Source organism: Herpailurus yagouaroundi, unplaced genomic scaffold, assembly GCF_014898765.1.
Source record: "Herpailurus yagouaroundi ecotype Mexico unplaced genomic scaffold, PumYag 166, whole genome shotgun sequence".
Classification (NCBI taxonomy): Eukaryota; Metazoa; Chordata; class Mammalia; order Carnivora; family Felidae; genus Herpailurus; species Herpailurus yagouaroundi.
The window spans coordinates 36,101,735-36,113,896 of record NW_024412407.1 but is presented as its reverse complement, the minus strand read 5'-3'; the positions used below and the strand labels follow the sequence as shown (position 1 = coordinate 36,113,896).

Sequence of the window (12,162 nt, the reverse complement as noted above, 5' to 3'; positions counted from 1 at the left end):
TGAGTAGAGACTTGAACAGTGGGAACTAAATGATATTCCCATTTCTTCTGTCTCCTCTCAACTGTCTCCCCTGGTGGGATTTTCCAACCATTAGTATCTCTGCGGTCTCTCTCTTGGCATATTAGGGCCCCTGTCCATTAAGGTCCATGGCCAACTTCATCTGTTGCTACACAATCCTTGCTGACCGGCATGATGAAGATTCAGTGTGATGTTGGCTTGAAATAGCTTCCCTAGGTTTCTCCTCACGTCCTCTCCATTATCACAAAGCACGGATTGGGTTGAATCTATACAAATAGGATAAAGTCTCCATTCTCAAATAGAAGATATTTTCTCCCATTTTGCTTTATGCCGAAGTTAAATCTTATCAGTAGCTTAGACACTTGGAACTTCTGACAGGAGTGGCTTTGACCTCCTCATCTTTATGTTTTTCCAGAGGTGAAAGTTACCAGGGGACCTTCGATGTTACTGATTTCCCTGTTGCCGTAGGAGGATTCTGGTTCAGTTGCCTGAACCGTCCATGTGTCTTCTGGGGGTTCTTTCTTCTTGTCCCTTCTGAAGGCAGGTAGAGTAGGATTTTAGAGATATAAACTGTCCCTGCCTCTGGCCACATGCTGACTGTAAATTCCCAAGAATAATTAGTTACCCTGCCCTGATCGTTACTGCTTCCGTCTTGGGTAGGTGGATTAAACTCCATTCCTTTGAAATTAGACTCTATTTCTGTTTCCTCTAGATCATGGATAGAAATAGCCTCAAATGGAGCTCCAAGATTTCAGTAATAGAAATGCAGATTGCAGATATAGGTACTGGAGAAAGAGCTGTGGATGTGTGGTGGATGCCGATTAGATGCTTGAAAGGAAAAGTCTAACTGGTGCAGGGCTGTGCGGGGAATACTTGATTTCACCAATTCGCTGGGGCTGAATTCTCTACTCTGGGGATGGGGGCATTAGCTAAAGCGGTTCACTGAGGATGGCGAAGGGTTGCAACAATCAAGAGGAAAACCAAAAGGGACCTAGATGAGTCTTGAAGGGTATGGAATAGTACTGTCTTAAGAAAAATTACAGGCGTATCAGGCAGTCTGTGTAGCTCCACTTTAGAAGTAACAGTATTAGGATTTACTTATTGTTTGTTTTCTAGGAGTGGCTTATCTTGACAAATGCGTGTCTTTTTTTGTTGTCATACCCCACTTGCCCACTTTGCCAGAACTGTGCTGCTTCCTAGGAGCCATTCTGAGGTCAACTGTATACAAGATGCCACCCTAGGGAGGCCTGGGTGGCTCAGTCAGTTGAGCATCCGACTTCGGCTCAGGTCATGATCTCGCAGTCCGTGAGTTCGAGCTCCGTGTCGGGCTCTGTGCTGACAGCTCAGAGCTTGGGGCCTGCTTCGGATTCTGTGTCTCCCTCTCTCTCTGTCCCTCCCCTGCTCACACTCTGTCTCTCTCTCAAAAATAAATAAACATTAAAAAAAATTTTTTTTTTAAAAGGATGCCCCTCGAAAGAAATCTCTGTTGCAATAATATGCAGAATAAATAATCATCGTCACTGCTGTTTATTGAGCACTTTCTGTGTGCCAAGACCTTTACATAAATTATCCTGAATAATCTCTAACACTGGAAGGTAGATACTATGTTTGTGTCTGTATCTGTGTCTGTATCTGAGGCTCAGAGTGGTAAATCACTGGCCGGAGGTCACACAGAGAGAAGATGAAGGAGCCATGATTTGAGTCCAGATTGAATCCCCAAATTTAGGCTTTTTGTCACTTTGCTGTGTTGCTTCTTCATTAGGAACTGATAGAAGTCGTGATTAGAGGCTGTTGGTTGGCAGGAGAAAATCCAAGCAAACAGGTTGCTGGCTTTTTTTTTTTTTTTTTAATTTAAGCAAAATTTTTATAAATGATAGACAAGGAAGGCCAGAGGGGTAAATGAGTGACACAAACTAAATTACCTTGTGAATATAGAGGAAGAAAAAATTTTCAAATTCAATCCTCTATGCAAACTGTTATTTGTAGCATATTGGCAGGTACCTGTATAAATTCTGGAGTGTTAGAAATAAAATTAAATTAAAAGAATCATGCTTTCCACAATGTTCCTTCTTTGAAAAAGAGATGATCTACCCCAGATGACTATTAAACAGCAAGAAAGATGCTGTGCTGGAACGGAGATTGTATTATTGGGTTCACGAATGAAAGCATTTCACTTCCTAATACTTTATGTTAGTCTGACATGCTTCAGAAAAACTGTCTGACATTTTGGTGCCTCAGTTTACCAACATGGCCTATGTTCCAGGAAATTCTGCTGCAGGGTAATAGAGAGCAGGGAGCACACTTGTTGGGCTTGATCCTCTGAGCGTTGGCCCTGGCGTGCTGGCTGGTGGGGTCGTGCCAGACAATCCGTTCTCTCTGACAGTGTGGTAGCTTCCTCAGATGAAAAGCAAAGTAGCCTGAGTGCAGGATTTTGCTGGTCCTTCACAGCTCAAACATTTTATGTGTTCTAATTCCAGAAGAGAACTAAGAAGGGATATGGGCAGTGGAGCATCATCTATAAATGCTAAGCATCATGGTCATTCACTTGATCTCAGTGCTCAACATCAAATTTTGGTTCGGATGGTGGTATTTCAAGGATACAGGAGATTATCCTCTACTTTCGCCGTGATTGTTTTGTGAGGACGCCCTCGCACAAGGAAATATGGCAATTCAACACCTGATGCTGTTGGATGCTTCCCTGATGATTGAGATCAGGTATGGGCTGATTTTCTGAAGGCTGTTGGGGCCACTCACACCTTACACTGGGTCCCAAGAACCTTCTCTCTGATCTCAGGCCTGCTTCCTAGTTCTCGTAGACCCGAGAAGTATCTGTGAGTTGGCTCTTTTCCCAGGGCATTACGCACAGGTGTGGCTTCTGGTAACTACCCCTTGACCCCAGCTGCGCGACTTGTGGGAATCCCCTCTGCACCTCAAGGCATGGTTGCCTTTCCTGTAACCTGTGAAAATGACAATGTGTATGTTCCTCCCTCTGTCGATGTCCACTGGGTTTCCAGCTTTACAAAGCCAGCTGATCTATCTGCATGGCTAGGGCCACCGTATCCTCCTTCAGTGGGCCCCATAGCACATGCACAATTAATACTGCATTAATTAATTATAAGGGGGGTAAAAAAAGCACAGTTGGCAAGGGAATGAAGGCTTTCAGCTTCTAAAGTGAGGCTTTGATGCTGAGCTTTAAAGTACATTTCCATCCGCCCCAGCCAGCAAAGACAATCTGTGACACTCCTACCGTCCCATGGGCATGAAAACTCACACCCAAGAAACTATTTCTAAATAGGGGCCCTGAACTAATTACTCAAATCATCTACTTGTTGCCCCAGGCCGTGAAAAAAGGGCGTAGGATTAGGGAGAAAAGAATTGCCCAGAGCAGCCGTGATTCCGAACAAAGCTGATGCGTGGTGTTCTTTTGCCTCCTCAAGTAGCTCTCAGGTCACCAACACCAGGAACTCATTGTAGAGAAACAAATGTGAGCAGATGACTTGTTGCCAACCCTCTTGAGGAAATAAAATTACTCTTTCTTCTTCCCCCTCCTAGGCCTCGCTTGAGGAAGTAGCCCAACGGCAGTTGCAAGTTCACAAACCTGTTATTCTGATGGGCTGGAAGGTTCCTCTGTCTTGGGCATATTTTCCTACTACAAGTGAACCAAGTGGGGGGAGAAAACACTTTCCTTTCTTTTTCATTCTAATTTCTTCCACACCATCGTTCTCATGGTTCTGCCTCCCACACTGACTCTTTTCACTTCTTGGTGCAAGGTGGTGGGGAAGCCGCCTCCCAAAATCCCCGCCCTAGACAGATAGTTCTCTTTTCCCTGTTTACAACCCTGCGTCCAGCGTGTTGTGGGGCACCCTCGCTGCCCTTACAATGTGGCCAGCAATCGCATATTCACACAGATATCCGGGATTTTATTCAAAGGTCTTTTCGAAACACAGAAGCAGAAGTTCCCTGAGAGAGAGATTCCTCACCTGAGAGCTGTGGATGTTGATAACGTCCTTTTAAACTACTCTTTAATTCTCTGATCATGCTGAGGGGAACTTCAGAGACCCGCAAAAATCCACACAGATGTAGAATTTGTTTGGACCTTGTCAAAGGAAAAAATTTTTTTTTCTTTCGATTCTTAGGCAAAGAAGAATTTCACTTCAGATGAATCTAAATGAGTGTGTGTGTGTGTGTGTGTGTGTGTGTGTGTGTGTGTTTGGTTCATACTGTTTCATAGCTGTAACTCCAGATAGCTGCTTGACAGAGCTTCTGTGATGATTCCTGTTACTCACAGTGATCCAGGGAAAGAACTTGACGAAACACAACTGGGTTTTGTAGCACTGGCATTGTACATTTAGCTGTGTAGCTGTCTCCCATCTTGTGCTTCCTCACTTGCTAAAGGAGTGTTGAGATTCAGAGAGTTTTCTGAACTTTTACTGTCCAGAAAGCACTACTCTAGAGCTAGGACAGAGGGTTTGTATGTTGTTTGTGAACAGGGCCAGTGTTGACAGTGTTATGCTTCGGCAGGGTGTGTGGTCACCCAGTTACGGCGATGTAAGAGCGTCCTGAACTTAAATCTCTCCCACGATAAACCACCATGATGTCTGAAGTTCCATTGTGAAGATACATTCCTTTTGGATTGGGCATTATTTCTACCTAGCTCTAATTTTTAATGGTAAATTGTTAGGATAGCAGCTAGTACCTTGGAGAGAGATAACTAATACCTTAAGTCCCTGATATCTTAATGAAAACGAGTTTATCAAATCTCTTGAATCTTTTAAAATAGAAGACCGATGGCCAGCATGGACAAAGTCAAGGGAGGGAGTAGAGTCGGGAAAAACTCCATAATTTTGCCTGGGACTGGCCTTCTCCATGGAGAAGACTGACGTAAAATTAGATGGAAAATCCAGGCCCCTTGATTCAGACACAACATTGTGAAGCTGGACCTCTGAGACGAAGATGAGTAATCTGATATTTACCATGCCTGGCCGTTGGTTTCAAGACATTGCCAGCATTGGTATTGACTGGACAAAGTCCGATCTTCTCTGGCACACGGTTGACTGGAGAATGTAGAAGTCATCTTCATTGCCTTGAGAGGAGGAGTGAATTTTGCATCTGAATCCTTAAGCCTTTCAGTCGTTCTTAACCAAATCGTCTTTACCTCTGAAGCGACTGCATGTTTGATCGCAATGCCAAGACCACGCTGGTATTATGAGGGACCTAACGTTAATCCAAGTCTCAAGTTGAAGCGGTCAGGAAAATCTTGACTTGCAGAGAATTTAAAGATGCCAGCCAGAGGTGAGTGGCTTATTTGAGGAGTGGGTGTGTGGAATTTGGGAGAAAGATCCTTCATAGCTCTCTGTGTGGAGTAATAACCACCATTTATTGAGTACTCGTGGAAGGCACTTTTCACAAGTATTAGATCATTTAATCCTCATGATAGTCCTATGGGCTGAGTTTTATTATCCCCACTTCACTGATGAAAAGGCAGGTTTAAAGAGGTTAAGGAACTTGGCCAGAGTCACAGAGCTGGTAGTTGGCAAAGCAGATTCCTCAGGCTCCCCTCCACACTCTCCCTCCCACTCCAAGCCAAAGGCCTATTCCCGACACCATTCTCTCTGCGAACATGAAAAATGATGTTGGGTCCCCCTAAGAGATTCAACCATGTGGTTAAAACCTCGTAAAGTTTAGAAAAATAGAATAACTCACTAAAATAAAATTATAAATCCACTCCATGGAACGTATCTACCACAACCCAAAACCTCAGGGTTAATCTATTCAGATTTCAACGCGCTATATGATTCTCACTAGTCCCTTAAATATCGCTCTGTTTCCTGGTAAACAGTATCCCTTACAGAGTCCTGGCACATGAATAGTGTAATAAGATCAGATTCTATCGCTTTGCCATTCTAGTGCAATCTAATTGCAGGGTGAAAATCCAGGGCTGTCTTAGTTCCTCATCTGTCTGTGTCTCTCTTTGTCCTACCGCCTGCTTCACAGTTTGAAGTTCAATACCACTCCCTCCTTTTGTGCTCTAGCTCTCTGTGTTGTTTCCCTTTGACAACATTTTTTTTTTTTTTTAATGAAGTGATTTGAAATGGGAAATTAAAAACTTAACTATGAGTCTGGCAGTTTCCTGCCAATGCCTCTCTGCTAAGAAGCTTCATAAAATACTATATATTATTATTCGCTTCACAGCTGCTCCGGGCACTCACCCACTTAGTCATTCACAATATGTCTGAGAGATTAGTTTTTACAAGGCTGTGGTTTCAGATATTTCTCCCCCCTCCATGTTTTACTTAAAATCTGCGCTGGGGAAGTTTGTGTACAAAAAAATCCACCACCCTTGAGAAAAGAGGATATGGTAATATGCGTGCTTTAGAAGCTCTGGCGGGCTCTTGTATTTTCTTGTACCTTCTTCATCTGAAATACTGTAGTCTTTCTATGACAGGTCTCAAGTCGGTGTGTGGGTCGGAGAGGGAATAAGAGTGAGTGTTTTGCTCCAGTGTGGTTGTAAACCTCCTGTTTTGGTGTCAGATATGTGAGAGAATCACCATTCTGGTTTCAGGCAAGGTGGGTAAATTATGCCCTAATAATACAGCTTCATCTTGATGACTAGATCTGATTTTTTTTTTTTTTTTTTTTAATATTTAAACTCCATGAAGACAGGGGTTTTTGCCGGGTTGTTTTGTTGTTGTTGTTTGTTTTTTGTTTTACTGTTTTATCCCCGGTACCCAGAATAGTACCTGGCACGTAGTAGGCACACAATTGATTTTTGTGGGAAAATAATTTGAGCCTCAGTTTAGTCAGGGCGGCTGTGGGCCCTCTTTGTGTAAGCCCTGATGATGGCAAGTGAGATTTATGGAAAAAAAAAAACAAAAAACAACCAGGTAGGATGTGGGCAACATAAAAATAAAATGTTTTAAAAAATTTTTTTAACGTTTATTTATTCTGAGACAGAGAGAGACAGAGCATGAACGGGGGAGGGTCAGAGAGAGAGGGAGACACAGAATCCGAAGCAGGCTCCAGGCTCCGAGCCGTCAGCACAGAGCCCGACGCGGGGCTTGAACTCACGGACCGTGAGATCATGACCTGAGCCGAAGTCGGCCGCCCAACCGACTGAGCCACCCAGGCGCCCCAGAAATAAAATGTTTAGAGTAAGACCAGACACCCTGTCTCCACGACCCCTCCCCACCCCCACACATTAACCAAGTTGTCCTGATTTTCAGAGTCTATTAAAATTAACAAAATGTTAAGTTACGAAAGAGAGAGAGAGAGAGAGAGAGAGAAAGAAAGAAAGAAAGAAAGAAAGAAAGAAAGAAAGAAAGAAGAGGTGCGGTTGTGTTGCATCGCCGTTGGATGACCGTGGGGTGCTCGTCTGTGAGCGTGTTTGCGTGTGCTCTGTGGGTGAGTCTCCAGATGGGCCCATTTCTCGGGGTGGTTGGGGAACGTGGCAGGTACTTCATCCCTCTTGGAGAAGTAGAGCTCTTGCTGTGATGCAGGACAGGACAGAGGGGGGACAAGGGCACCGGAGAACGAAGGAGAGGGAGGAAGGGGGTGAGCCAGGGCCCACTTCAGTAGGGTCCCCACAGCCTTCCCCCCCCCCCACCGGGGGCAAGAACCGAACTGTTTATCCCCACATCCCAGCAGCAGCAGAAAAGCCAGGGGTGTTTTTGGGACTCAGCTGCCAAAGTTTCTTGAAACAGCTCTGCTCAAAGGCATATGCTGGGCTCACTTCTGAGGGAAATTTCCTTTTTGGGGAAGTTGAAGCAAAGGAATTTCCTGTGTGGGCAGACAGAGCTTCCTGACTTGAAGGCTTCTTGGAAGGGAAACAGTTTCATAATGAAATGACAAATTAAAGACATACCAGCCGGGTTCACTTCAAAACAGCTATTGAGAGTACAGGCAAAGCCCTATTATACTCCCTCACAGAACAAAAATAAATCCCATCCTGACAGGTTTCTGTATGCTGGATTATATCCGTCCCCCCCGCACCTTCCTTCACAGCCCCTGTTCCTCTCCCTTCCTCCCACCCCCGCCATTAGCTGCCGCCGTCTCTATCTTTAACCGCTCCCGGGAGCAGCCGGCAAGGAGGCTTGGAGCATCTCTGGCCGCCTCGCTCGGTGGCTTCGCCCATCCCTGACCTACATGGAGGCCTCGTAGGTCACGTCACAGCCCCCGTGCTGCTAAGACTCCCAGAAGCGACCTCTTTCCTTCCCCCTCTGACACAAACCATGATTGAAGATGGCTTTAGCGACGGGGTAAGGACAAAATGTAGCCATCTCCCTCGGGCTGGCCTTTAAAACCTCGTACGCAGTACGTGTCAGTGCTGTTCTGGTCTCGGGAGCTGGGGTCTGAGGTCTTTGCTTTGTGGAAGGGAATAAGGGTCCGGGTGGGGCAGAGGATGTTCGTACCTGAACATAACAATCTTCTACGGTTCGGTCAGCCCACGTGTTTTAAGTTGACGCGAAGACGCCTTATGGAGTACCTCTCTTTTTTTCAGTGGAAAAGACCAGGAGGAAGAATGATGGCAGCATCGTTTGCGGGTCAGAATTCATTAGTCTTAGGCCAATGAAGGGAAGCGGTGCAGGTTTTGGAAGCAGATGTCTGAGTTCAAATGCCAGCTCCAGCCGTGTGCGACCAGCAGTATAGACCTTGGACGAGTCATTACACTTCTGGCCTCAGTTTCCTTATCTCTGAAATGGGTACAGCAGAACCTTTTCTACACTGTTGTGAGGAAATGAGAATGGGATTTCAAAAACACTTTGTAAACTCCTCCAAAGACTTTTCCAAATGGCACCTGCTACTTAGCCATGGTTGGGACCTTTTGGGATTGAAATGCAGGATTGGGTTGAAAGAGCAAACTTGGAGAATTTGTAGGTCAATTTGGCAAGTATTTATTAGAGATTTTTCTGTGAGTGCAGCATGCTTGGGCTCTGTGGGGAGAAACAGACAAAGTACGAAGTTTAAAGCAGCCGCAGGAAGAATCTTGGACTTGGGGTCAGGAGGCCAAGGTTCAACCCTGGCTGTCACTCAGTAGCTCTGTGGCTCGGGGCGAACTATGTAACCTTGATGAGTCTCCGTTGTTTGTTTTTAAAATTGGGGGAAATAGACTCTATGCCTTTAATAAGTTCTGTCCAATTCTGACGTTGTGTAATCGATTTTAAGAGGTCTCTGCCTTTTGCCGTTGCTTATAGGATTTATTCTAAAGCGCAAGGAAGAACTATTCACTGTATAACAGCCTGTCTGATGAAGAAACTTGCATCGTAATTTTTTATTAGTAGATCTGATATACACAGGAAAAAATGAGTGCTTGCTAGATAGGTCAGCTATAACAATTCGGTTTGGGGTGTTTCTGAGTGAATGCTGACTCAAAAATAAGTAGGCTCGTGGGTTGAATATGGCGCTTTCCCTAAGATAACTTGTCTCAGGATTTTGGTTTACCTTCTCTCAACTGCGCCAGGGGATCCCCAGCGTGTTTCCAAATGGCTGTTCATCGAAGCCATCCCCATGATGGACATCCCTTGCCCAAATAGGCTTCTAGGATAGAGGCCACCGTGTTGACTGGTCCTGACATCAGGTTTTAGCATGAGCGGGTATGTCATTTTTAGGCCCGCCACATTATTCTCCTTCTCATTTCAGTTTGTATGAGTAAAGGTCTCTTACTGACTTTGCCTCAAAGCGTGTTTTCCCAGCACCCGTTTCGATTTGAGAAAACTGAGGCACTGGAAAAATTAGATGCCACGTATAAAATCACAGTTGCAAAATGGTGACAAGCCAAGCGTTGCGTAAAAAGAGCTGTCATTTATTGGGTGTGTGTTCCGGTGTTCTAATAAATTGTCTCATTAATTTTTTTTCTCCCAACAAGTCTGAGAGGTAGGCGATGTTATCTTTACAGATACAGAAACTAGGGCTTTGAAATGTTAAGTAATTTGCTCATGGCCACAGAACTGGTTGGTGGTTGAGGCAGAATACGAACGCAGCTCTGTCTGTTCCAGCACCTCCGTTCCTTACCCCTTCATTGCGTCTCCTCTGTGTAGTCAGTTGTTTTAAATTGACCTCAGTGCTTAGAAGTAAGTCACACCTGTCTCAGGCCCCTGAAAGGAAACAGCACTAACCTCATAGTCTTGTCGTGGCCGACTCTTGTAACGGCAGAGAAGCCTGTGGAAAATAACACACCTGGGTAATAAACTGAGCAAACATAACCCTGCCTCTCACCTCTGTCTGGAAGAGAGCCCGTTCTGGCCAGCTCTGGCCACACCTTATGCATCAGGACAGAAATCTGCTCTCCGTTTTTCAGACAGGTAAGGAAAGTGCCTGGTGCCAGACTGGATCCTTCTCCTTGTGAAATTCCTTGCAAGCGCTGTTTGTGGCTTCCCCGGGCTCGTGGTGAAGAGGATTCAAATCTTGTTCTACTCGACAGGCATTGATTGAAGAACCACCGTGCTCAGTGCTAGGGAAACAAAGAGGCACAAGGTAGGGGCTCGGTCTTAGAAAGCAGAAATTTGGATAGTCATTCAACAAAACCAGTGTTTACTGAGAGTCCACTGTGCCCAGTAGAACAGTAATTGCAAGAGATAAATATCTAAAACACTCACAAGGATATGTTTTACATCTCCACAGAAAGTATGTGTCGTCGTTGTTGTTTTTCTTGATTTCTGTTCGGTTTTCTTAACTTTCCTCTGTGCAAGTAAACTTCCAGGGTATGTCCTCTTGTTTAAGTCCAGAGCTTTATTACTTTTCATTTCTTGGACTGTCGTGTAAACAGCTCAGGAACTTCTCCTCTTCACTTCATTTTTCTCCCCCCAAAGAAGATGGATTTTTTTTTCCATTGAAAATTATTTTTCAGGGCGCCTGGGTGGCTCAGTCGGTTAAGCGTCCGACTTCAGCTCAGGTCACGATCTCGCGGTCCGTGAGTTCGGGCCCCGCGTCGGGCTCTGGGCTGATGGCTCAGAGCCTGGAGCCTGCTTCGGATTCTGTGTGTCCCTCTCTCTCTGCCCCTCCCCCATTCATGCTCTGTCTCTCTCTGTCCCCAAAATAAATAAACATTAAAAAAAAAATTTAGAAAATTATTTTTCAATGAAGTCTAAAATATGTTTTAAATCCACTTCTGTTTAAAACACAGGTATCATCCAGGAGAAAATCTGAGGGCAAAAAAAAAAAGGGGGGGGGAGGATTTTGATTGCACCTAATTAGACTCAAAGTACGGAGTTATTCTCTGGCGTATGTAGCGAAAACACTAGGTGGGTGTTGTTTTGAGTTCATAGTGAGGGGAGAAATGGGGTCATCACTCCTGCGAAGAGAAAGGTAATCTCTGATTTCAGTCTTTCATTGGCCTCCGGCAGCCGGTGGGGTCTTCCGAAACAAATTCTTTTTCTTCGTTACTCAGTATATTCCCCATTTGGGCTTGAAGCGGGAGACCCGAAAGTTGAAATGCTGTGACCACCTCTACACTGTCACATGCCCTTGCTCTCCTCTGGTGAGGAAGTGGGGGAGACGTGGAAGAGGTGGCCTCATCGCTCGCTTTGTTTGGAAGTGAGAAGCGGCGAGGGGAGGATTGGAGGAAGACGCGGGCGCTCGCGGCACCGCCGGCCTGCGACGCCCTGGCCGTTCCTCTTCCCTGGCGCTCACAGGCAGCTTTGCGAGGCAGGAGTATGTGAGGAGGAAGATCCTATTAGCAGAGGAGCTGCAGGAACTGAAGAGATGCCGAAGGGGCCAGGTGACTGACAGGTAGATGAAATCCAACATCCTTTCCGCTCAAAGTTTTGAGAAGAGAAGTGGCCACGAGTAGGCTTGAGTTCTGTCCCCTTCCTGATACTCGCTGCTCCTCAGACCCAGGTGAGGACGGTCTACTACACGTAAGGAAGCAGATGTGGGGAAAAGAGCAAAACCCACTGAGCCGTGAGATCCCTAAGGCCCTCCCCCCTGCCCCCAGGCCTTGGATGTTGGGGGTTGACAGCGGCTTCCTGTGCACTGTACCGTGGAGACTACAGGTGATGGAGGCAGTGGCCCAGCTTATGCTCTGGGCGTGCAGAGAAGGGAAGCTCCGCCTCCTTTGTTCGCATCCTCCTTGTTGGATGCTGGGGTAGCCTCTGCCCGCTTACAGGACAACTCTAGGTCTCCGTGTGATCCTGGCCCAGCCTGAAGCCT

General features: G+C 45.7%; 1 protein-coding gene across 2 annotated transcripts in view; it reads left to right on the top strand.

The window, feature by feature from the left end:
- The window catches only part of ETV6 (ETS variant transcription factor 6), a 260,671-nt gene that overhangs the window by 112,252 nt on the left and 136,257 nt on the right, over window positions 1-12,162 (top strand). The gene's annotated exons all lie outside the window — the stretch shown is intronic.